The 27,893-nt window shown below is 26.4% G+C and overlaps 1 protein-coding gene across 2 annotated transcripts in view; it reads left to right on the forward strand.

The window, feature by feature from the left end:
• The first annotated feature begins 2,074 nt into the window (after positions 1–2,074).
• The window catches only part of LOC132946498 (polypyrimidine tract-binding protein 2), a 202,549-nt gene continuing 176,730 nt past the window's right edge, over positions 2,075–27,893 (forward strand). For both annotated transcript variants that reach the window (XM_061016525.1, XM_061016526.1), the window contains exon 1: positions 2,075–2,379. The gene's annotated coding sequence lies outside the window, so the exon portion shown is untranslated. The remainder of the gene's footprint in view (positions 2,380–27,893) is intronic.

Consider the following 27,893-nt stretch of genomic DNA (forward strand, 5'->3'; position numbering starts at 1 on the left):
CAATATCTATTCAGGTATGTGTTCACTAGGTAGTAGGTCATATATAAATATTACGTTTTTTTTTTAATACCTATGTTATAAATTATGATTTATGATGATACATTAGATTAGGTGTATAATATTATATTACTAGCTGTTGTCGCGTGTATTGTTTATTGCTTATAAGTTTATAGTTATCAGCTTTTAGATTTTTATTATACCAATTTCTATATATTTGAAAAATTCAAAAATATATTACCGTTACCTGTAGTTGATAATTTCAATTAAGATTATAAAATAAAATGAGAATATGAGTAACTAAGTTAAGTTACTTTTTTTTTTTTAATACATTTAACTTACTCATAAACTTTTTTTTTATCTCATCGTAGGAAAATAACTAGTTTTGGTATAAACTATAAAATAAAACAAATTAATAGCAAATGCACAGACTATATTATTTTATAAGTTATACAACTGTCTAAGGCCCGTTTCACATGGACGCGTATCATACGCGACGTATCGTACGCGCGCGTTTTCATTTTACATTGATTAAGTTCATACGCGCCAAACTGGCGAGGGAAACGCGCCATCGTCGGAGTGACGCGTATGAATTTGACCAATGTAAATGAAAACGCGCGCGTACGATACGTCGCGTATGATACGCGTCCATGTGAAACGGGCCTTAGATTATTGTTGTAGCTGTACCTTACATACAGATCAAAATTATATTATTTTTGCAGTATAATTTAAATATTAGTATTTATTTATTAAAAACAATTAAATATAGTTGTTGAATCTTGAAATATGATTTTTTCCATTTTTTTCCATTAAAATACAATAGAAATATAGAATAGAATATAGTAATATAGTACCTATTTAATCATATTCTACTTAAAAAATATAAATTAATCTACTGCTGCTAGTTCTGTTATAAAGCAAACTTATGAATATAATTATTTTCAGTTTTAAATGTTGTCTAATCTAAATGTTTCTTTTTTGAATTTGAAGGAAAATGTTTAAAACATTGATACAAAAAAGAAAATATTTACAGTTCACATTAAAATATTAAATATTAAAATGTTACTTCAAAAATATTTTTACAGTCCTAATCTCACCAGCTTATTAAAAGTAGCAATCAAACTATTAGATCTAATAGAAGTGTTCAAAATGACAAAATTACTTAATTAATCCTGGCGGTTCTCAGAAATATCAATGCAAATAATATACAGTTCATAAATCATAATAGAAAAATTGTTGTAAATAACTTTTTACAAATAACTTTAATTTTAACAAAATAACTAAGTTATAAGTTACAATTATTTATAAAAAGAAATAACTTAGTTACTAACTAAGTTATTTTCTATATTCTATTTTTTTTTAACTAGTTAAGTTAAAAGTTATCAAAAAAAGTAATTTTTAACTTAACTTTTAACTTTTTAACTAGTTACTGCCCAGCTTTGCATCTTACGTGGGAAAACAATAATAATAAACACTACTCATTTATTCTATACAACAGAATATATTAGGTATAAGTGTATAACAATAGTTAATAACATATTATACAAAAATCATTTATGATTCCACGAACGATCGACGGATTGAATCGTTTAATGGTGACGCTTTTTCGAATGACTGACATTTTGGCTTGACTTATTCATGGTTATTGTCACAGTGTCACTTATTGAGATATTATGATTCAGAAATTGAGTTAATGTATAATATCTGAATTAATGGTTATAACTTAAAAGCAATAACTTGTATTAGCGATGTATTTACCGTTTGCCGTGTGAGTGTATCGGTGTATCATGTATGCACAGATGACAGTTTATATTTTAAGTTTAATATAACCTGTGGTGTATGATGGACCTATTAGATATTTAGATGATAATACATTAACACCGTGTTGTGACTTGGGTTTTTGGCGCGAATTATTTTTTACACAATATTATTAGCAAAGGGCATTTTCCCGCGTATTTCATAATATACCACCAGCTAAAATATCCACGGCGCACACTGGTGTTATCGTGGCCTATCGTATATTATCAAGTAGATAAAAGATACTACAATTCTGTTACCGAGCGTGTAAACAAAAAATAAAAACATTATTATTGTTTATGTTCTAGAACTAAAACGTTCCGTTATTATTAGTTTTTTTTATTATTTTATTATTATTATCGTTATCGATATACCATAAACAGGTGGTCGCATGTATTTTCATTGTGGCGTGTCTAACTACTTTCTGGTCGCGTGCGAACCCAAATATCCGACCGAAATAAATTTTTTCTACCGGCGTGTATAGCCAGTGCCTTTATAATATTCTAGTAGTTTAGTGTAGTACTGTGGTGTTGAATATTGATGTCATCTTTAACTAACCCCGAACTCTACTTGGAACTTCCTGTGGTGAGTAAAATCGTTTTGAGTTATTTATAAAAATTGTATGAACCTTCTAAAGTAATAGTCATAGGGTTCAGGCTAGGTTATAATTAATTATTGCTAAATAGTTAAAAAACCACAATAAGTTATTATTAAAAAAAGCTATGTGTGTACCTACCTCCTACTGAAAAAGTTCAATTTATTTGGGTAGGTACTATTTTATATCCACTCAAATACTCAATATATATAGGTATACTACTTATTTTATATTTTGAAACCAAATATGCATTTTGTATTATGGCCTCTAAAGCTTATGCAATTTCAATCTAGGTGAATAATTCCAATTTATACATTTAAAATTATTTTGAATTATTTATAGTTTATTTAACTAATTTAATATTAAAATATATCAAAAAGATAGAAGATACAATCTTAACTGAATAAATCTAAATAAAAAATAAGCATAAGTTTAATATAAGTAATTCATAATTTCAATACAGATAAGGTTTTTATTAGTTTGATTGTTTTTTTTTTTAAATTATAAGAGTATATTAAAATAAGATTAGGGTTGGAATATTTCAAAATAACCATAATATGATGAATCATTTTTGTGATCCACCTAAATAATTAAAAAAACAAGTAGTACCGATTTGTATTTAATCATACAAAACGTCTTGTACAATTTAACATCCGGTATTAATAAATATAATTTTATGAACAATTTTAAGCCCATTTCAATTTTTCATAATTTGTATTTGTTATAAAGTTTATTACATAGTATATATACACAATTTATAATAATTGATATTAACTCATATTAAAATTGTTGAACACAAAATTAATTTTTCTTAGTTTATAAGCTGTCTAAATAAATTATCAAAAAAATCCATTGAAATTTTCTCGATTATTTATCAAAAGTGTCTAAATTTATTCTATATATTTTAAACCTAAAGATTTATATTGTTTAATAAGGTACTTATCATGTTCATTATCTTCATGGTTATATTTATTAACATATTTCTATACCTAATAATTTGGTTTATATTACAATTATTTAGGAATAGCAGTAAATGGAACCACTTGTTCAGAAAATACTTGGTAAATACCTATTTTGGTAATTTTTTTTGAAAATTTATCTTAAAAACCGTATAAAAATATTATGTTATTTTCAATCAACATATATTTTGACACAAATATGTATTCAACTTGAAACAAATATTTATTTTATCCTTATTTCTGTGACCATACTTTTGTTCCACTTTCGTACCCGGGCACAATCTTTATCTATTGCGTGTTGGGTATCGTGTATCCAATTATATTAAGTTACTAATAAATAATAATATAAAGTAATAAATTAATATTTGTTGTGTGTCCAGTGCACATAGCAGACCCTGCTTTCCCTGGCCCCACTGATGGATTATGAGATATTAGATAGAATATCTGATATTTATTATTGATAGAGTTAATAATTAATATTGATATAATTAAATTATCTGCACTAGATTATAATATTCATTTTTAGTAGTTTATAAATTAAATACTAGTAAATTGTAATTGAGAAACATAACTAAAAATAAATCTAGGTTAAACTCCAAGTCATCTATGATTTGTAAGATTATTAGGTACCTATATTTCCGAGTATATTTCTACAAAAAACAATATAATTTCAATATTTTTAATTGTAAACATGAAGGTAGTGAACCGTGCCGCAACTACACATTATAGGGCTGATTTGCAAACCTTAATTTGGGGCCTAAATATTTTTTTTCTATATGATATGATAGTTGGATTTTATATTATGATAGTCTAGTAGATCTTTGTTTTGAACCATTTTAACATTTTTCCTATATGGTCATCTTAATAATTTTCATATTACTGTATAGTGAAGTATGATGTTAAAACTATGGCATGGATTCAACTTTTTTTTTTATAAATTTGCAGAGCACCTGTAATTTTACCAAAAAAGACTTTTTTAATCTACTTTTCCAATAAAACAATTTGAAAAATTTAAAAATTTAATTAATATTTTGGTAAAGCACTCGCACAAGAAGTATAAATAAAATAATTCTGTTGTAGGTATCTACAAATTTTAATGTAGCTGCAAAATATGAATGAATTATTATATTAATATAGGTAGTATAGCGTATCACAATATTAATTTGTGTGATATCACCCATCTAGAGTGACACACGTTAAAATATTCTACACGCCTTACCTTTATACGCTATAAGCTAATAAGTAATGACTCTCTTTAGAATAAATTCAGATTAGTGCTGTTAGCTCTGTTGAGCGTTGTATGACGATATGCGTTTGTTGATTCTATGTCTGTTTCTTCAAAATTGGAATGACTATCAGGATTTCATATATTGTAACGGTATTTGGTATGAATAAACTTCATTGACTGTAGGTACGTATGTACCAGCACTGTTCCTTTTTAAAATGTAAGAACGCTGAAGCTTGAAATAATATTCATACTCAGGTTTCAGGTCGCAAACACTTTTATTCAGTTGTAAGACAAACATAAAACAAATCACTAAATCATAAATATTTAGCCCGTACTACTACTGAGTGTCTCGCGTTCAATCGTCATACCTACGTTCTTGCCGTATCACTCAGTGACAACAGGACTACCCGTGCCTGCGCGTAAGGCGATGCTATATTACAAATTATAATTGTCACTTCAGCACATCTTGCTTTGCTGGCATGACCTATATTAATAATTAGCTGCTTAAAATATTTCCACCTATATTATAAATTATATATTAAATAATATTATGTTAACGACTGTCTACAATATTATATGAAAGTTGTTAAATTTTTTAATAATTCTGTTGCCAACAAGTAAACAGTTAGGTATGTTATATGATTACAATAGGTATAGAATATTATATTTTCATAATATGATCAAGCTTTTTTTTCTTTTCTTTATTTTACATCAATTAAAATTTCTACAACTACGGCTACAAATAATTTTTATTTACCAATTAGGGGGCATATTTTGGTTTGAGGCCAATGTGTAATGGACACCTTGCACACCATTTAGTTGCGGCACTGGTAGTGAACCTAACTATATAGATTGGTATTGATTAAATTAATGTTCATAGTGCAATGAATTATACAATTTACTTGAACATTAATTTAGGTATATTAAAAATAGAGAGACTGGATGTTGAGTGTATGTTATTTTGCCGTATAATTTATTATTATTATAAATTATTATAGAACAGAGTTAAAGGCACATTTGAACAGAAAGCAGGCTGTCCGTGCGTTCTCTGTAAAATATTACAATCGGACTGCCACGTTCCGCATAGTAGTCCGCCATGGCAGCCCGCTCTCCGTTTGACCGTACTTTAAATGTTTTAATTTATATTCTAATTCAATTTGGTTCATATTTTATATACTGTTGTGTCTGTTTTAAATATGTAGGGTGTATTAGAAGACCAAACAAATTAAGTAACTTTTGTTCTAATCAATAATTTTTATTTTTTTTTCTCTATGATTTATGACTTGTTCTCTACATGTATAGTATAATATTTCAAATTTAAATTTTTGAATACTGAAAATAAAACAATTTAAATCTAATTTAAATTATTTTTGAAAATTTCAAAATAGCCCTTTTGTAAATCTGGTTTTTAGAAAACTTTTGATTTTAAAAACATTTTATGTAAGTCAAGTATCTTATTTTTTATGATTTTTTAAAATGTTAATTATTAAAATGTTTACTTATTATTCAACCCACTAAATCAACAATAAATTGTCAGGTGGAGGCTTATGTTGTTAAAGATTTATATTAAAATAATAATTGTTTTTATATGAGGGTTAAATTTATTTAAAGTATATCGTGTGCACGCTATGGTAAACTGAGACTTGCTGAGGATTATTAGGATTATTAGTATTATTATTATTTATTTTTCAAATGTGGTAATATATTTATGTGGTTATATGATTGTTTTTAGTATGAAATAATACCTACCTATGTAAACTAGCTTGTATCGAGATGAACAGAATGAGATGAGTCACCTAGTATGTATATTATTTCAGTGATTTTTTAAGTATACATTTTGCGTAAATAACAGGAATAATATTGTGCTGATTTCAAAATACCTATAGAAATCAACACAGTATAGTATAAGATGTATAGCAAAGTATGTTATTTATAATTTCCAGCTTTAAATTTTAGTAATATTATTCTTTAAAGTGACCATTTTGTACTAACAAAACTACTAGATAGTACAATGCCACATCATAGTAAAAAAAAACACTTAAAAATATTTTGGTACTTTTAAATATTTGTAAATACATATTATATACAATTTCCATGTTATAAGGGGGTTTTTGAACTCTCCCTATCCCCAAGGTAGTAGGTAAATAGTATTTAAAGTGAATTTTTATAATATTGACTTAAGATTCTGAGTGGAGTGAAGGAGAGTTGACTTTTATCACTGTTTTCTATTATTTTATTTTTATATCACTTTTCTTGGTAGTTATAAAGACTTTGTTTTCATAAAAAACCTTATTGTATATATTATTGTTGGATCTAAATTGTATTTAGAGTGTCAGATCTGTATAATAGCATTAAAGGTTTTTAAGAATATTGTGTAAACTAATGATATAATTTACTTTAATTACAAAAACCTTGGCATTTTAAATAATCATTTATATTTATTAGGTATTAAATGTATATAAAATAAAAAAAAATACTTATATTTATTTGTAATAATGTTGGTATTTATTTTTTGAAGCGATAAGTGCTATATAATTTAAAAAAATAAACATAGAAATATAACTTAAAATAAAATAAAGACTTTCTTGCTTAGTAATAAGTAATAAATAATAACACTTACCTACCTAACAATAAAACAAAACAAAATAAAATACATTTTTTTAAAATCATTTATTGGCTGGAGTATAGAAAAGCCTTACTATCCGAGGGTTCGATGCAATTTATTATTGCTATCTCCTTCGAAATATAAATTTGTTAATATTTGAAAGGTGCATAGATTAAGTTTGGAATTTGTATGTGTTGTCATTAATTAATTAATAAATATTAATAAAACCAAAATATATTTTTTCCGTGTATGAAAATGCTGTGATTAATTAATTATGCATTATACTGTTAAATATAATGATAATGTATTGTGATGTGTTGTGATAATAAACAATGTATATTTTCAATAAAATTCACCACTTTTGTCCACGGGCATATCTATGTAGTAACTAATTGTTAGTTTTTTTTTACTCTTGATAATTTACAGATTTATTAGTGTTCACTTAATTTTGCCTTCCCAATCACTTACCAAAACTCAATAAATATCTAAAATTAATCGTGCACCTAATATTGGTATTTTAAATGTACGATGAATCACTATATTATGAACTATACACTGTCTAGTATAAAAAAAGTGTAGAAATAAAACCCAAACAATGAAAAATCTACCATTATTTATTACCTATCCTTAATTATTATTAATATTTAATAAACTTTTATTTTTTTGTACCTTAAACATGCTTATGATAACTAAATAACTATGAAGTACCCATTTACTAAATGTATATATACATTATACCTATAATATATTATATACATATATTAGTTAACTATTCATTGCCCCGTTGTGTAAATGTATCGGTTGAACATTAATAACTCCTCTAAATCAATTTCGCCAACAAGGGGTTGGTTTAAATGTGTTTGTTATTTTATACGTTTGGGTATATATATATCGTCTACAAATGAGTGGAAATATCGAAACGATATCCCTGTGGGCATATTTGTCATCAGATAGTACACAAACTATTTTAGATAAGCTTTGCCTATACGGTTTTCCGACTTCCGGTAGTTACAAATCATAAAACATGGCGTTTAAACAGTATTCAAAATTATGACTAAATACTCGCAAAGCTAATTCCATGAACTAAAATAATTTCATTCTATTGATGGTAATAACAAATAAATATATTAATAAAATACGTATTTTCATAACGATTATATTCATGTTAATTTGACTAGGTATGAATAATATTGATTTAAAAATTATGGTTAGAATACAGACTGCAGGGTTCGGACACTCTTGTATTGATTAACTCCTCAAAAAAAATTAGCACAAGCAATACAATTGTTTGAGATCACGAAAAACAAAACTTAACAGATTTTCCTCCCATTATAGTCTTCTCAATTTTCTCAAAAACGGTTTTATGAATTTTTTAGTTTGGATTAATTTTAAAATAATATGTACTCGATTTCTAATTGATTGGATGTGATGATATATTAATTTATATATTATGTAGATATGTATAGACAGTTTAATATATTATTTCCCAAGTTGGTTTATTATTATTTTATCAAATATTTTGAAATTATAATAATGAGTGACATTAGTGACATCTGAAATTCGGTGAAAGTTATGAAACAGTAAAAGCAACATTGGCGTTGATCACCGAGGCCTTTAATTTCTTACACGAGACACTGCGGGATTATAAGCGTGAACGGAGAGACTAAAAAGTTTTAATTTGAAATTCAAATCACCGAACCATCTTGTCCTTCCCTTCTACATTTAATCTATCTTATGTTTCATGGTAATTGACATACAATCCCTGAAAAGTTTAGGTGTGCCACTGTTGCTGCATCATTTTCCTTATTAATTTGGGTTTTTTTAAAAACTATTTAGACATCTAATTTTTGGTGTGAGAGATGAGTGGGAACTGATCAAATAAATATAACATCTCAATAAAATTGTGATTTGAATAATTTGATAATTGTACAGGTAGGTTAGGGATACCCATGTGCCAAAACCAAGTGCCTGGACTCTGGAAGTATACATCGTCTGTTTAATTGATGCGTAAGTAATCTCCTGGTGTTAGATTTGTAGTATACATGCCTACATTATAGATATATAATATATATATACATACATATAGGTGTAATCTGGAGTAAATTCTTGGGGAGAGGGGAACTGTGGTAAAATACGTATATGTGCATACATATTGTATAATATGATAGGTAATGAATAATTATAAAATATTAACTTTAGGTTTATTCAATATTATTGAACAACGTAATTAAATATTCTTAGTATTTTCTGTTATTTATAATAGGTTTATGATATTTTTGGTAATTTTCCAATGATAAATTAATTAGGATTCGTCACTAGAACCGCCGGGCGGTCATCATTCCGGCAACTATTAGTGGCACCGGTTGATGCTTGACTTCAGAACACGTTTTGTGACTGAAGCCAACCACCGCACCACACCAGGCCATACTATTTATTATTAATATATTATATTTAGTAATTATGTGTAGGTTTATGCGTGCATGATTGCCGTTTACTTTTTGTAGTTCTACTATAAAAGGTGATTCTTGCTTATACAATATACATAAGTACATAACCCAATCCTTTTACTATCCATAAAATTCTGATTTTTGGAACTTTTAAGTATATCGAAGAATAATACTTTTAATCCTTGGATTTTGTATGCAATTAGTGTACCGCAGTGAAGTATACTTTTTTTTTTGAACTACTCTTTTTATTGAACAATTATTAGGGAAAAGATTTTAAATAGTGTTTTTAAAAATTATCGGGAGATAAAAACAAAATCGAAATTTCTAGGTTTTTTGATCTAATATAAGTAATATACGGTGTCACTATAATAATATATTTGACGTATTTGACTGTCGCGTAATGACAATTTAATACATTTTATTAATTAAATAAAATTAATAAAACAAATTATAAAGTGTTGTACTGTGTACTGTTTAATTACTTTAAAAAACCAATAAATATTTATAGTTTATTTTTATTTGTATAGATTCTCTTATTTTAACTTCTATACTCTATAGCTTTTAAAATGTTCTAAAAATATTTACTTAAAATATCTGTAAGTTCCGAATAATTTATAAGGGTTTAATACTTTTTAGTTTTTACGCACTTCAGTATTATTGATTTGAGTTTTTTCCCTTGTATATTTTATACCCCTAGATGTAGGAGCACTAATTAATAATTATTTTACGTTCCTTCACGTCTGTCCTGTACCGGCTGACCGCAGTGTCATTCCCCTCGCTCTCTTTTCCCTTCTGCTCCATGACTGTATACTCTCGTCCCCAGTCAGCCTGTCGGAATACGATTAATTAGTATGAAACAAAAATATATATACGAAAGTTTTAATCAATTTTGGTGCATAACTTAGTTGCTTGTGTACACATAAAGTTTATAATAATTTCACGTGGCAACTTGATTAACTTTTACCGAAAATGTCCTCCAGGTATTTCCATGACCCAAGATACTATAGGATATTGTCAGTTAAATATTTACTCGCGCCCGTGGTGAATCTGTTTGCGGTTACCATTTGCCGTTTGGATTAAGAATTGCAGGTTTAAAAGCATGTTTAAGTAGCGGCTATGCACAATATAAGTACGCGCACATTGTGTTTATTCAGACGGTCTTATAGTTCCGCTGTAAAAGTCTACACTATAATATTTCAATTTGCAAATTGCAAACATAGTGTAGATTTAAATTTTTTTGAAAATTTATCAAGTATTAATATAATTCTTGTCTGGTGAAAATTTTAACTTCAAATGAAATTAAAAATTAATTTTACCATTTTTTTGTTTAAGGTAGAAAAACTTATGACTTATGAGAAATATTGTATTATATTTTAAAATCTTAGATATAGATAGATATTTTTTATGAATTTCTAAATAAAAATAATTAGTGAATTTTCGTGATTCTGACGAATTTTGCCAAAATTCTAACTTTAGACGCTCATAAAAAACTATTGTGAATTTACATTTACGTTCAACTTGTTTTTAAATTACACTAATAACATCTTATGAGGAACCTTGTGTTAAATTTTCAAGTTTTTTGACTGAGTGAAACATTTTTTATCGACAATAATTAAATAACAATTGAAAGTTTTTATGCCTGTAAATAGCTTAAAAAGATTCAACGCGTATTTTAAACTAATAAGTTTTGTTCAAATGTTCGATGAAAATTTCAAGTACGGTTATTTGAGTTACATCAAAAAACAAAATCTATTTGATCAAAAACTGATTTTGAGTAAAAATGTCAGTTTTTTCTTAATTTTTGTTTCCGACGCTTTTGAAAACTACTGGGAATTTTCCCAGTTTTGACCTTTCAAATGCACCAAATATATTTATTTTCCCATCAGAAAAGTTACAGAAGCATTTTTTCGACTACACACAAATAAAAAAATACTCTTCATTGTAAAATCAATAAGAATCTAAAATCAAGTAATTTAAATTATTTAATGTGAACAAAATATTATTTTTTAGAATTTTATAATTCATTTAAAAGAATAAATGTATTGGTTTCGTTTGTATTATAATGGATTTTTTTTTATGGAAAAGATATTGTAAGTTCCTCCCTATTTTAGATTTTTCATAAATAATATGCCTATACATAGTAATATATGATTGAAGTATTCAATATTAATTAAAGATATAAAAATTACAAATTATTTTTTCTACGAATAATAAAAAAAAGTTGATATGATTGGACACTTTTCGTTTCTTTTTTACATAATGATAGAATCATTGTATTCAATAAGAATATAATAGTACCTAGATCTAACAATGTTTAATTTACCGTATTTGCTATCAATTTTAGTTGGGTATTCACTGCAAATAAAAATGGTGGTTTTCTAGATTTTATATTAAGCTATTATCTAAATAAATATATTGTAAATGATAAAAATACCTTGCATTTATAACCTAATAAAGTTTAGGATAAAAAACATTGGTATTTAAAAATATAATAGTAGGCAGCTCTAAAATAAATAACTACTGGTGTAGTTTTTAACTTTAAAATAAAATAATTTTAGCGGTGAATAACATAAATAGAAATTTAAATTGCCTGATTTAAAAATTACAAACATATAATATACACCTCGGAATTACCACGAAATACTATTACTATCAAACTCATTAACATTTACAACACATTAAAACGGGAATAAATTAAAAATAAATATTTTGTAAAATAAAGAGGTTTGTACATAATTTTATTATTTGCATTTTTGGACTTTTGCAGTATTTAAAGTCTTTTGACAACTCATATTTCAGACAGTCGCAGAACCTGTGCTTGGTATATATTATTCATTGTTTAAATTATAAACAGTTGTAGTTTCTGGGTGTAAAAAATGTCTAATGAGTATTTTGATTAGAATACACACCTGATGTATAGGTACATTTCAAGAACAATAATGCAAGTTTCTAATATTAGAGGAACCTATTACGTTTTTAATTTAGTATCAATTTAATTCAACGGAATCAATTGATTTATATTTATCATGATCACAGAAATTGGAGTTTATGAGAAAAAAAATCCTTCCTACTTAATTATGTACCTACCTACTCGTATTTCTTTCCAGCGCATTGCCTAAGCGTATTTGGCCAGTTTACGTGTTCTTCTGCACACTATAAAGAGATAAGTTCTACTTTTTTTTTAATCTTGACGCGACCAGTTTTTACGACAGTCTCCATGATTTTAATAACGACACAGTTTTTTCATATTTTATCCTTTTCTCCCCGTGTCTTCCAAAACTTCTCGTATGTATATAACGCATAACTTATCGCAAGAGCACTTTTTCTCCTTATTTTTATTGTTTTTCCTTCCCCTCGGAATTCACTGTTTATCATAATATCGCCGTAAAAACCAGCGGAAATGTACGGTGACAGTTTTTTTCAATCTCTTAGAAAACTTTGGAAACGCCAAGGTGTTACGGTTGTGAGTAGTGACCAATGAACTCTACTATATACAATATAAGCCAAATGTCTGTTATAATACTGCTGAGTACCTATAGTACCTACTATATATACTGTAGTTGAGTACCTATACTATTCGGTTTGTTATATGAGGCGTTTGATTATTTACGAGTTTGAAAAAATGCACAGTTATTATTATCTTTTTTTATTTTTATTAAAAACTGCCCTATACACAATTTTAATATACCTATTACTTCCTTACCGAATGAATGTTACTTCATCTGTATAAACGCGCTTTAATATTATATAAAATACGAATTTATAACTTGGCATAAACTAGATAAAATCGTTTCGACATTTTTTTCACAGAAACGTCTTTCCAAGGAAATTGGCAAACAATTTATATTTAAATAATTGATTCTCGGCAGATAATATACGTACCTGTTATACTTATACGTAAATCATTGATAATATTAATTTTGAATTTATTAAAGAAAATATTTTTTTTAAAAATCGTAATTGTATATCGTAAAAGTTGGTACCTATAGGTACTGTTTATTTTAATATTTTTGCTATGTTATTAGAAACATATTACATTTTTTGAGAATTAATAAAGTCTTATATTATAAACATATATAATTAACAACGGAGTAGATATAATAAATAAACACATTTTAGGTAATTGATAAACCCAATTAAGACAATTTATACAAATCATCATTTTTTTCTTAGTACAATAGTAGACCTGCACTGCATCATATTTTAAAATTAAAATTAGAAAAAAATAATTTTATATTTTTACTATTATTTTTTAATAATAAATTATATTTAAATGAACATTTAATGTTCTAAAAGCTAAAGAAAGTTTCAATTAACAGTAAAATATACTTAATGTAAAACAACTTGGCAAGAAAATGAATTTTATAAAGATAATATTATAATGTGCCTTAATAATAATAGTTTTTAACATAAACAAAAATATAATAATTAATAATTTTAAAATTAGTGTACTAAAAATATATTTACAAAATACTTTTTATGAAATGCCAGTTTATTATATTTTTTTACAGAGAACCTCATAATGTACATATATATACTCGATGAAATTATACCGAGCACATATTCCATAGTATTTTTATTGCACCAGTCCCTAATAGCTGTAGCTCTACAATATTAATAAATTATTGAAATTGGGGGTTCTGCAAATGTACGTGTGTGTGTATAATATTTACGTCAAATAAACAAAAACACATGTACCAACGTAATACGATTAATTCATGGCAGTCCATTAGAAATGTTACAACAATAAAAAAAATATTTGTCAAATTTAAATTCCAGTATGTTTTTTTTATTTATTTTTCCCCTGTTTTTATTTTTACCCTAAATATTTTTGGTATGTAAAGTATTTCAATACAGATGGTCAACACACAATAAAGTTTTACATAATATTTTGTTTCTAAATGGTTCGAAGCTTTTATAACCCTCCTCTTTACTAACAGAATATATTTTAGGTACAGCTATAATATTCGAGAATTGTTTACATGATTAAAAAATACGAGACTAGTGAATGAAGACACTGTAAAGAGATTCCAACAATTTTAATATTTTACAATTCGACCGGTTCTCGTATGTTATGTTACTTAATATTAAAATCATACGTTTGATTAAAATATATACAACATTTAAGTGAAAAATGAATTTAATAAATTAACTTCTAATAACTGCAAGTTATAGGTACTAAATATAAGTATATTACTTGTAATAAAATACTAAAATAAATATTTATAATATACAGTAAAAATAATATATATAGCTAATTTTTTTAAATCTTAACTGAACTTAAAAAAACATTTTAAAGTAATAAGATATTCGCAAAATTATGGATAACTAGTAATGTGTATGGTTATTTATAGAAATTTTATCTAGTTTATAAGTAGTTTATTAAAAAGTTAATTTTAAATCATTATTTAAAACCATTAAACTAATTTTTAGTTGAACTCATGGGTGTCCCCAACCCCATTTGTTAAGGTGTGTGTGTGTGTGGGGAGTAAAAATGACAAAAAAATAAAGGGCTTAACTCAGTCTTTGCATATTTTTAGTTTTAAATTGCTTACCATAAAATATATATTTATTTTTATAAGTACATATAATAATATGTTTTAAAAGGACACCGTGCTAGTGTACCGCGTATTCTGTGGCCGCATGTGTTATCTCCGTCTAGAGGTATAAGGTTATACATAGATCATTTCAACTAACACAATAAAATAAAATATAAATGTATTATATTACTTAGAAATTAGTAAGCGTGTGTTCTGATTAAGAAGCAGTTAAGATACAGAAAAGTTAACTATACATTTTTTTAAAAAAGCTACAAGTCACTGCACCCCGTCAACCATACCTGTCTTAAATTTTAAATTAATTTTAAATTAATATACTTAATATTAAAGTCAAATAAAACATCCAATCGTTAATTTTTTATGTATAATATGTCTAATGTTTACATATATCACTTTATTTAAACATTTCATTTGAATATACATTTACATGAGATAAAAAAAAAACATTAATATACCAATTAATATTTTAAAAAAGTGTAAAACTTAAATAACTACTAATATAACTACATAGGTCCGTATTTATAGTCGACGCTTAAGAATAAGTATTGCTTAAGCTAATTTTGATAATTTAAAAAATAAAAAGGTGGGCAAGTGGGTGTCGTTATGCTGTATGGTTACACATCAGTCAGCTTACGATATTACTAAGTAGGTATATATGATGATATTATTGTGAATAAAGTAATTTATACATAACCTATTTACACGGAACCTTGTTTTAAATTTGATCAATTTGTCAAAATTCGAACTCTAAACGCTTATAAACAATTTTTGTGCATATGTATTTTTAACACATTTCAACCGCTATATTAACAGTATATCTGGAGCCTTGTACAAAATGTTCACGTTTTTTTAATAATTTATAAAAATATTCACTGAAAATTTAATGTATCCATCGTTATTTGTTTTAGAGTTACACCTAAAACCAAAATCGACTTAGTCAAAAACTATTGAGAATTTTAAATGTTGACCTTCCTAATGCACCAACTAAATTCACTCTCCCCTTGAACAAGATATGGTTGAAAAAAATCGAAGCAGTGTTACTGCCCCAAATGGTAATGACATGACACAACAATAATTAAATAAAAAAAACACATTGTAGAATCAATACATTCTCGCTCCGCTCAGAATCTAAAATTTGTGATAATACCTAAAAGGAATGCCTAAGATAGTTCTCAACTAACCTTTATTTAAGTAATACTTTTTCTTTTCTTAAGCCAAAGTTTCGTTTATGAATCTCATTTGAGTCATAAGTATAGCTTAAGTAATACTTATTCTTAAGCATCAACTATGAATATGGCCCCTAGTCTACCTTTATAATTAAAACTACAAATTAAATCTCGAAAATTAACATGATGATAATTAAGGACCGGATTTATATGCATAAAAAATCCTCAAAATATGTTTCTTAAAATGCTGTAATATGCTACAAATTATGCATTTATTTTTAAATATGCACTTATTAAATGTTTGTATAATGTTTAGTTTTTATTTTATTTGTTCGTATTTGGTATAGAATTTTAAATGTTGTCTTTAAAAATAATTAAAACAATCTATTAAATAATGTAACTTTTACTTAGTTACTTTTGTTGATTGGTTTTTATTGTCTTTCCTCCTAGTCTACTTGCTAGTAAAGTTTGTGCTGCTATAACATCGTCTTCCAGTGGATAATTTATGGGTGCATGTAATGCAATAAATTTCTTTTGTCATAATATAAGCTTTTGTTGTGTTTTAAAAATAATAATTATGAGAAAATAAAAAGATGCTGGTGACCCCAGGGATGAAATAGTGGGTAAAAAAATAATTGTTCCAGCTTTTTATTTTTTTCATTACATGCCTAGGGTGTTTTAATAAGTACGTGAGTCTTTTGTCGTTTTTACTAAATTTTAATTATTTAAAATCTCATCAGCGGTGACTATTTTTTCCCCGGTACATTTAAATGGATTTAAATTGAAAAAAAATACGTATATTCGCTTCAAGAGTGTTAAATACCTCATAAAAATTTTTATCACCTATATTCATTGGCCTATTTTAGATTCTTAGCTAAGTGATGTATTAATTATACAATGATCTGCTTTTTTTTTGTGTATCTATGTGCGTGTCATGTACATGTTTTGTAGTAGAAAAAAATTCTTCAGTCTATAATTTTGAGGATTGTTTTAACAGTAAATTGGATCTATATATAGTATTTTTGGGAGGTTTAATTTGATAATTCCAAGAACTTTTTAAAATAATCAGGATAAACAAAAATAAAATGAAAAATGGCAATTTTAATTACCTTTGCAAAATCAGTTTTTGAAAATATGGATTTTCTTATATGTTATAATTCAAAAACAAAAAACATAACACTTGCAATTTTCACCAAATGTCTATATTATAATTTTCTATACGTACATGGTATAATTTTCAAAATATTATGATTTAACTCTTTATGAGCTGTTTATAGACATTTTAAATGTTCGATTTTTTTTTCTGTAATGTCGAAATTTAATACAAGGTTCCTAATAAGTTTTATTACAAAATTTGAGCATAATTCCACAACTATTTGAAATAAAATACCCCTTAAAATACAAACAAATTAAATCAACCTCCCGTATTCCGTAATACTAATAAGTTATAACTTTATAAGTAAACAAATTACTTTAAGAAAAATATCAAACAACACATCATGAAATATTCCTAGTAATAATATAGATTGATAGACCTATGACTTCGCTACGAATCGTTTTTCGTGTTCAATGACCTATAAATAAATTCAAATTTAACACATGAATAAAAGTATTTTACTCAATAGGTACTCGATACCCTCTGTAAAATGCAGAGCGATTACCTTATTTATTATTTTTAAAGTATTGATAAACATTTTTAGGCTCGGTAAAAAAGCTTGAAAATGTCATACAAAATCCCACAAAAGTTATTAGTTTAGAAATTTAAAAATATTTAAAATACCTACATAGCTATGATTTATTTATAAGCGTTTGAAGTTTCAAAATTTTTATGGAATTAGATATTTTCAGTTATTTTGTTGTAATTCAAAAATATTATTCATGGGGCTTGACACTTTTGTGTATAGTATTATATTTTATGTATACGATCTCATTTTTAAGACATTAATATTAATTGTATGCTATTGCCTATTTATACCACGAACCTATTCACACCGTTATACGGTAAGTCGGTATTGACTCAAACGTTAATAATAATAATAATAATAATATACCTATATGATATTATATACTATTATAATTTATAATTATTAAACATTTTAATATTTATACCTAGTAAATACAATGTTTTCGGCAAAAATTATTTTAACCTATTGTACTACTAATTGTAACATAAATTACTACAATAGCAATATAAATATACTTTACTAAAATTTTAGGTACATATGCAATGTTTTCTCATTGAATTCAAATTTAACACATATCTATCACATACATTACTAACCACTGTGTGACGGGGAGTTATAAGACCAGCACCTCGGGGGTTTTTACACCTTTAGCCATATGTCTCGAGGGCGGCTCCTTCACGCCTTTGGGTGACGCGGAAACATCCCTCCGACGGGTTACGTCAGGGCGCCCTGGCGCCAGGCTGACGGTCCCCCGCCGGCTACTCTCGTACGAGATAGATCGGTGGGTTTCGTATAACCGCGTCGGCGAGCGCTGGATTCGACCCCAAGCAAATAACCCCCCTTCTACTAAGGCGCTACTCCCAGCAGCCCCCGCGAGGCCATCCACATATGTCGCGAACGCGCGGCCGGCGGGCGCGAGCACTCGAGGTACCCGCGCACGTCGGCCGGACGCACGCCACATCTATCACATAGTCACTAACTCGTCAATTGTGAAGTACATTCCACACCTACAACTCTACTTGCATAGCGGTTTCCTACTTTTTTTCTTTCGAGTTATGTTAATTTTTTGAGTATTTATATTTGGTGTAATTGCAAGTTTCTAAACGTATTGATCTTCTATACACAACATTTTTTTTTTATATCATTCAAAAGATATTTGTATTTTAAAATGGATAGGATATTTATAAATCAGCGTATTCTATGTTTTTATAAATTTAGTGCTTAAAAGGAAACCACACCCTGCACATGTGTTGTCTGCGTCTTACAAACGTTCAACATCAAATTTCATGTTCATAACAATCAATTTTTTTCTTATGTTTAAAATTAGATTGAATTTTCAATTTACCTGTTATAAAAAATTTAAAGTTAAGAATAGATTATTTTCTATGGCATCTCTGAGGGCTTTTATTCATATTTTAATTACAAAGAAAATGTATGATAGTTTTAAAACTGTAAATTTTAATCTGATTTTTCTGAAGAAAATGTTGATATGATAATGTTACTTTTAAACGTTAAAATGTATTCATTATACGTGCATACTATAAAAAATGGAAATATTTGGTTTAAAATGCTTATAATAATATTCAGAGAATAGTCATTTAAAATCGAGTTTATGAAAAATATATATTTGTTTTAGTTTATTCTTGCGTTTCGGATTTAAATATTAAAATTGGTAAATATGTATAAGGTAATTCATTTAAATGTCTATATATTCAGTTTGAAGTTAACATTTTTTTCAAAATATGATTTTTCATTATTTGATGTTATTGCTAAATTTATGTTTTTACAAATATTTTATAGTTTTAATTTTTTAACTTACTTTTTTGAAAGGTAAAATACCTTTTTAATTTTATATTCCGAAGCAAAATATTTTTTGGAGTATTTCGATACTCATAAAAATCAACATTATGACAATTAGTTAATTGGTTATAAGTTTTAACTTATAAGTGTTTCAAATATTAAAGTTCAGATTAGTATAATGGAGCAGGCATTCATACCTCAAAAAATGTTGGCTCTCCAAAACGGAGTCTTATATATTATGTACAATATACATACAAAATTCCGATATATTCATATTCAGCTTCAAATATGAAATCAAAAAAGGACATTTGTCATTGAAAAGCTTAAAAATGATAACAATAATTTATTTTCAAAAATGTGGTTATGCACAATTATTAATTATGTGAAAATAATATTTTCTAAAAAGTTAAAACCTTTGGAAATCATGGGTATAGTCATTTAGATAGTTGATCATCAAATATAACACTATTATCTTGTATTCTTGTATATATTATGTTATATTCTATATAGAGTATAATTGTATTTTACGTGATATTTGGTTTTTTTTAACTGTATAAATATAATTGCATAGTATAGGAGGTACCTGCTTTACGATTTAGATGATTTAATAATTTTACAAATTCCACTATGAAAAATGATATTTTTAAGCCCATTATTATTTTCGTAAAAAAAATAAATATTATTTAAGTCTGAGGAAATGTGTTTATAAATTACAGTATCTTTAAATTATAATTCTTTAATAGTTTATATTTAGCGTTCAAAATAGAACCTACAGCTATTAAAATTGTTATTTGAGGGCTTTTATTTTATTATTAATGACTACAATTTGGTAAGTTTTTTCCCTTTGCGTTAACGTTATTTAAACCCTTTTTTGTGGTTAATTGAAAAAACAGTGGGTCTTCATAGTAGTTGTGAATCTGAAAAATAATAGGTACAATTAAAAAAGATCGTAACGGTGTCTGCTTTTGCAAGATTACCCTGAAAATATATGCATACTATCAACGTAACGCTGAAAATTCTATTGTTTAAAATATTATTTTTTTCTGAGTTACTTATAAAGTTTTAAAAGTGTTTTTTATATTTATTTACCTCCCTATAATATTGCAATATTAATACGTAAAAGAAATATTTGCTTTGTTGGTTTAAATTTAACTTATAAATAACACATAATTTCAATAATGTTAGGTACATACATACATATAATATTATTGATTATTTATTTAAATAAATATTACTTAATAGTTTAACCTACCTTAAAACATAATTTAATTTGTTGATACTCTTCATTTATTTAAAGGGGATCACCGACTGTAAACTGATTATAACAAACTGTTCATAGATAGCTTAACTAAAATATTATTACACTACTTTACTATACAACTATAATATATTTTTCTTTTGGACTTTTCTATTTCGATCACGTATCTAAAGTGCACAATAAACCGAAGTACTGCGACTTTGTGGCCCTGTGGCTAAGTCCTGGATTTTGTCAATTATTTACCATCTGACCTCTGGTACAGCGTTTTATTCGTTAAATATTCAGTAGAGTTGGTTTACCGCGTGGTAATGCTTCAAGAAAATGTTTTCAACTATTCGAAATAAGGTGAACATAAATTGTACATATTTTACAATGGCCTTTTGCTATCTGATCGAATTTTATTAATGGTGTGTTACAATGGGCATTTTAATTTATCATTGTTCCTACGTGAGTTGAAGTTTAAAATAGAAATAAAATATTCGTAAAATAAACGTTTTTGTACAAAAAGGCTTTTGACGGTTTTTTATTTTGTCCGGATGATGAATCTATGATCGATTATATGGTACTATAGCAGCTTATTAACATATACCTAGCGAAGTATTGTTCATTTTATTGTAAAACCATTTTCACAATTAGTATCTCATAGAATATAGATAAGAGAAAAATCTGTTTCCCATGTACAATTTATGCATTTTGTTTACCTATTAGGTACTTAAAAGTGAGTCCAAATATTATAATATTAATTTTTGTGATCTTCAAGATATGTGATGAACATTTCATATAAAAATAATGCGTGTTAAAATAAAGCCTGTTTTTCAAGTGCAATATGAAAAATATTTTTATTTTCCTATAGGTACTGAGTGCGTCCAAATATTACAATATTACGTTTTGTGATTTTCAAGATATACCTATACGTAATGAACATTTCATATAAAAATAATGCAGGTAAAACATCTGATAAATAATGTTGTAGAAAATTAGCGACTTTTGTATTATCAATTATGTAACCCAAAAGATAAAACGTGCTGCAAAACTTGTCCAAAATCCCCTCTCGATTACGGCGATTACTTACCGGTTAATGGTATTTGTTTGTTAATTATGTATTGTGACAATTATTTATTTACTCGCACACGAGAGCAGCACCATTCACAATAACGCTGGTGCTGCTCGAGCTCTATTTCATATGGTTATTTTAATTAATCGTATTTGTCGTCGTCCATTGGGTTAATATATGGTGTTAAGAAATTATATCGAATTTTCCTAATTTACATCGTGAACTAAATTTAATCTATATGAATAGTGCACACATATTTATGAATATTTATGAATTTTGCATGCACGGAAGTAGCAGCTATATATTTTAGACTCAATTTAATACATAGACCCATATATATATATCGGAATTATTGAATTGCTTCGATTGAAACATCTGTTGATTATACGTATTTGTAAGTTTATGTCTTTTCGGTGCATTTATACACAAATATAGAATTTATATTTTTAGTATTGTTGCAGATTTCTACAGGGTTAATATAAACGTTATTTATCTTGCGTTGAAAATTATGTGAAGTTCATTTTTATTTGAAATAATAACATACAATTCTAATAAATTTCCACATATATGCACTATAGTCCTATACTTATAATAGTAGTATAGAAAGTGCTAATATAGTAATATAATTTTAATTTAAAATACCTAAATATTATGATTTATTATACTACTGTAGTATTCCTTGAAATATTGTCAAAATTAATTGTATTATTATTATTTATTATTTATTATATATTATTCATTACTATCTTTGTTTAATGTCTACCGGACTATGAAAATAAAATAATTTAATTATTAGTAATCGACAAATATAAATACAATCAAACACATTTAGTGATGCTGTGGATTTCACTTCCAAACATTAACCTGAATCATTTAAAATCTTTTGGTGCTAATATTAATTTAATTTGTTTAATTATTTTTTGTGTAAAGACCAAATACTATTTGTAACACAAGGAATATGTTTGGGGAATATGTTTGGGGGAATATGTTTGTTCATAACTAGCTTTTTTTTTAAAACTACTAGTGTTGAATGTTTTAAAGAAAAATGTGTTTCGTTCGTTGGTATATTATTCTGGAATTCCAATTTTTTTTTCGTATTTACCGTGTACATTTTAAAATCACTAGATTCAACACTGTAGTGGCGTATGTTTAAATACAAATTATACTATTTTATTAATCCTAGTTATATAATATGTTAACCAACCATAATACTTCGGGGATCAATTTCGATTCGGACGAAAAGATACCCACTCCGCGTCATTGTATAGTTATGAAATATGTATTATGATTTAGTTGGTTAATGCTCAGGATTAAAATAATTGGGTTTGTTGGTGGGCTCAGTCAACGTCAAAATACTAATTGTAAGGTTCGATTCGGCGCGTATATAGTATTTTATTTTGTAAATCAAATTTTCTTTTATAATTATGCACTAGTGTACATAATATAATGTAACATACCGACTTCATTAGTATGCGACCTTTTTTTTTGTTTCAAATCAAATGTTGATTATAGTCTGTTCGAAATATTGATAACTCGCCATATGTTATACCTTCAATAAACGGAATATTATTCAATATACAATAATAATATCATGCAATGGTCCGACTTGTTTTGAGCGGTTTACGGATATTTTCAGTTTCCAATTTTAATATATATTGTCACTGTCAGTTAAAAAATATTAAAAATACAGTTACAATTTTTTTTTATTAGCATTTAAGTTTCAAAAATACGTAAAAATTTAGAAAATGTGCAAATTATTTTTAGTAAGAAATTCAGAAAAAACTTTTTTTTCAAATCTAAGATTTGAAAATTTAATTCAAGATTCCCCATAAGTTTAGTGTACAATATACCTTTATCAAACAATTTTAATTTTGAATTTGAACGTCAAAAAGCGTGAAAAATTAATACAAGACTCCTGATGTATTGTTACAATAGTATTTGAGAAATATTAAAATACATAGGCATAATATTTTTTTATAAGCATTTAAAGTTCGATTTTTGACAACATTTACCAAATTTAAAATTTTTTATTTTATTGAAGTAATCTACAATCTATACATGTACAAGTATAATAAATAGGTTTGATGAGTGACGAGTAAGAATGATATGGTAATAAGATACCCAGTGGTAACACCCTATATAATTTAAAATTTAAAAGTGATTTTGTAGTTAAAAATGTATAAAATGTTCAATTTTTATAGCTACGGATTGAAAATTTAAAAGAAGGTTATTCTGTAACAAAAAAAATCTCAAAAATATGAAAACACGGTTTTTTTAATGTTAAAATTTGAATTACATATAAATAACCAAGAATAACGATTTTAGTTATTTTGTTGTAGTTTTATAACATTAATTCAACTTACCAGCTACCGCATAATAATAATTAATAAATAATAACAATATAAATATAATATAAAATATCCACACTGACGAACCGTCTCCGCTCAGAATCGTTTTTCGTATTATATCATTGAATTCAATTTTAATACCATCTATTTTACAGTGACTCGCTTGTAACCTACTGTACAGCAGAGTGACGTCCACTTACCTACCTTTTTATAAAATGTAATGTATATGTTTGTATAGTATTAAAAAACGTTGATATTTAAGCAGATCTGAATATTTTCCGACGAATTTATTGAGTTATATTATGAAGCAGTTTATAATAGTACTTATTTGTATCAACGTATAATACACGAGTATTTTCATTTGCTGTGTCGGGTGGTTTTTCGGAATAATGTCTAGTCCGCCTAGTACAAGATTGAACTATATCCAGTTCGACAGTATTTACCAGCTACTACCTACTTTAAACACATACAATTTTTTAAAACTGAAATAATTTAATGAAAACCTCCAAATATTACAGATACAATATAAAAGGTTTTCAACGTTAATTTACCTGAAGACTGATCGGTCTGGGCTTGACCTTAATTTGATTTAAACAAGACTCGACTATATAATTATGAAGAATGTACATTTTCTACATTCAGTACGTGATGGACAGGGATAACAGATTACTGTTTTGCGCTTACAGCTGAAAACTAAATAATAATAACAGTTTTGAATTATAATGGAATTTTAATATTTAAGGTCGTATGTGGTGAATTCGAACATTGAACAACATTAGAATATAATGATATAAGACCTTGATTTTTTTTATATCATTACGATTCGTCATTCGACAGTTAGTTTTCAAGCTATTTTAGATTCTGAGTGGAACGATGAATGTATTGATTTTACAATGATGTGTGTTTTATTTCTATTTTTATTTTTATTTTCATCACCTTTTAGGACAGTAAAAGTGCTTGGATTTTCTTCAACAGTAACTTTTCTGATGGGAAAGTGAATCTAGTTGGTACTTTGGGCGGTCAAAAGTAAAAATTTCCCAGTAGTTTTCACAAGCGACGTGAAAAACAAAAGAAAAATTAAGGAAAAACGGGAATTTTTACGCAAAATCTGTTTTCGAGAAAATCGATTTTGGTTTTTGGTGTAACTCTAAAACAAATGACCGTAGGGACATGAAATTTTGACTGAATGTTTATATTAGCATTTCCTATACACCATAAAATTTATAAAATATTTTGACTCTTTTTGACCTGTTTACGGCCATTGTCAGTTTTCAATTTTTTTAGTTTTTTTTTCTATAAATATCAATAAAATTTTATCTGTTGAGTAAAAAAGCTTGAAAATTTAATAGAAGGCTCCTAGGTTATTGTTTCAAAGGCAGATGAAAAAAATTAAAAATCCTTAGTCACAGTTTTTATTTATAAGCATTTAAAGTTCAAATTTTGACAAAATACGGAAAAATCACGAAAAATAGCAAATTATTTTGAGTTGAGAATTCATAAAAATTTTTCTTTTTAAATCTAAGATTTGAAAATGTAATATAAGATTACTCATAAGTTTGTCTACCTTTATCAAAAAAAAAATGTTTAGAAGAAACTTAAATTAAATTTTTATGAGCGTCTGAAATTTATATTTTTACAACATTTGATATTCACTCGATTTCTCATGTAACAATTTTCTTATTGTATTGTAATTAAAAACGAATGACTGTAGATACTTGAAAATTTCACTGAATGTTTATATTAGAATTTTCTATGCACGATAAAATTTTGAAAATATTTTGACTCTTTTTGAGCTGTTTACGGACATTGTCAGTTTCCATTTTTTTTAGTTTTTTTTTTCTATAAATATTAATAAAATTTTATTTGTTGAGTAAAAAAGCGTGAAAATTTAATATAAGGCTCCTGATATATCGTTCTAATAGCAGTTGAAAAATATTAAAAATACATAGGCACAATTTTTTTTTATAAGCATTTAAAGTTCCAATTTTGACAACATTTATCAAATTTATAATTTATTAATTATTTTTTAGTTAAACATGTATAAAATGTTTAACTTTTATGGCTAAGGATTGAAAATTTAAAACAAGGCTCCACGTAAATAGGTTATATTATATAAATTACTTTATTCACAATAATATCATCAAATATACTTGGTAATATCATAGGCTGACTGACCGTTTTCGCTCAGAATCGTTTTTCTTATACAATTATATTATATCATTGAATTCAAATTTAACACCATCCATTACAGTGACCCACTTGTAACCTACTGTTCAGCAGAGCGACATCCACTTACCCACCTTTTTTTCATTTGTACTTCGTACCTATAATATATAAAATCTTTTACAAGATATTTTGAGTAATCGAAATCTAATATCTCCTGTAATTATGATGGTAATTAAATTTATAACCCTAATTCAACTAGGATTTAATACAGTATACTAAATAAAGCGAAACCACAGTACAAAGGATTATTATTATATATTATGCGGGAATATTGAAGTAACAAGAAATATTATAATGTAGGTATAGATTATAATATTATCTATTTCATATTATGATTTAATCACTATAAAACATAACACCACATTTACCTTTTAAATTTTAATAATAATTGTACCGAAAAGTCACCATAGTAGCTTTTCAAGTAAATATTTTTACGTCTGTAATTTAATTTATCGAATAATGCTACTAAATAGTAAATATTAATATTGTACATGTATGTATTGTATATTTATTATTTAAAAGAATTAGTGGAATAAGAAATAAGTCGATTATTACATTAAGATAATGAAATGTAGTGTTAGTGTTAGTGTGCAATGGTATCGAACGAGTGGGAAATAAATTTTTTTTATCTAACGTCCCCCATGTTTTTTATTTATTATAAATTAATGTTTAAATGTTTAATTTTAATTTCCTTATTATTCTTTTACATACCTATTGTATGTCTATTCGGGTAAAAAAGTACCCGTAGTATTAGTATAATATAATATTATACATGTGTGTACGAATGTAAAAAAGACATTTTCGGAATTCAATTTCGTTCTATTATTTACTTAAACCATATAGTAGTGAGCGATACATTAAAAGTCAGAACATATTTCATAGTATGGTTGGCCGCATAATTTTTTCGAAAATCATTGCCAAACAATCTAAGGGATGCATAATATGCATTGCATATGTATATAATTTATAACAATAATCTAGAAAATTGGAAAACAACATTCAATCTGGACTCGAGGTAGTATAGTATATATATGTTTATGTATTTCGATTATTTATGTATTGCGTTTCAGCTTTTCCGCCACCATCTTTTGGGAATTCCTATGGTGTATAATGTAATGTTGTAATGTTCGGCGCATACCTAGCTGTTTATTAATTTGCCCTTGCTCTCAT

The sequence above is a fragment of the Metopolophium dirhodum genome, chromosome 6 (genome assembly GCF_019925205.1).
Source record: "Metopolophium dirhodum isolate CAU chromosome 6, ASM1992520v1, whole genome shotgun sequence".
Lineage (NCBI taxonomy): Eukaryota > Metazoa > Arthropoda > Insecta > Hemiptera > Aphididae > Metopolophium > Metopolophium dirhodum.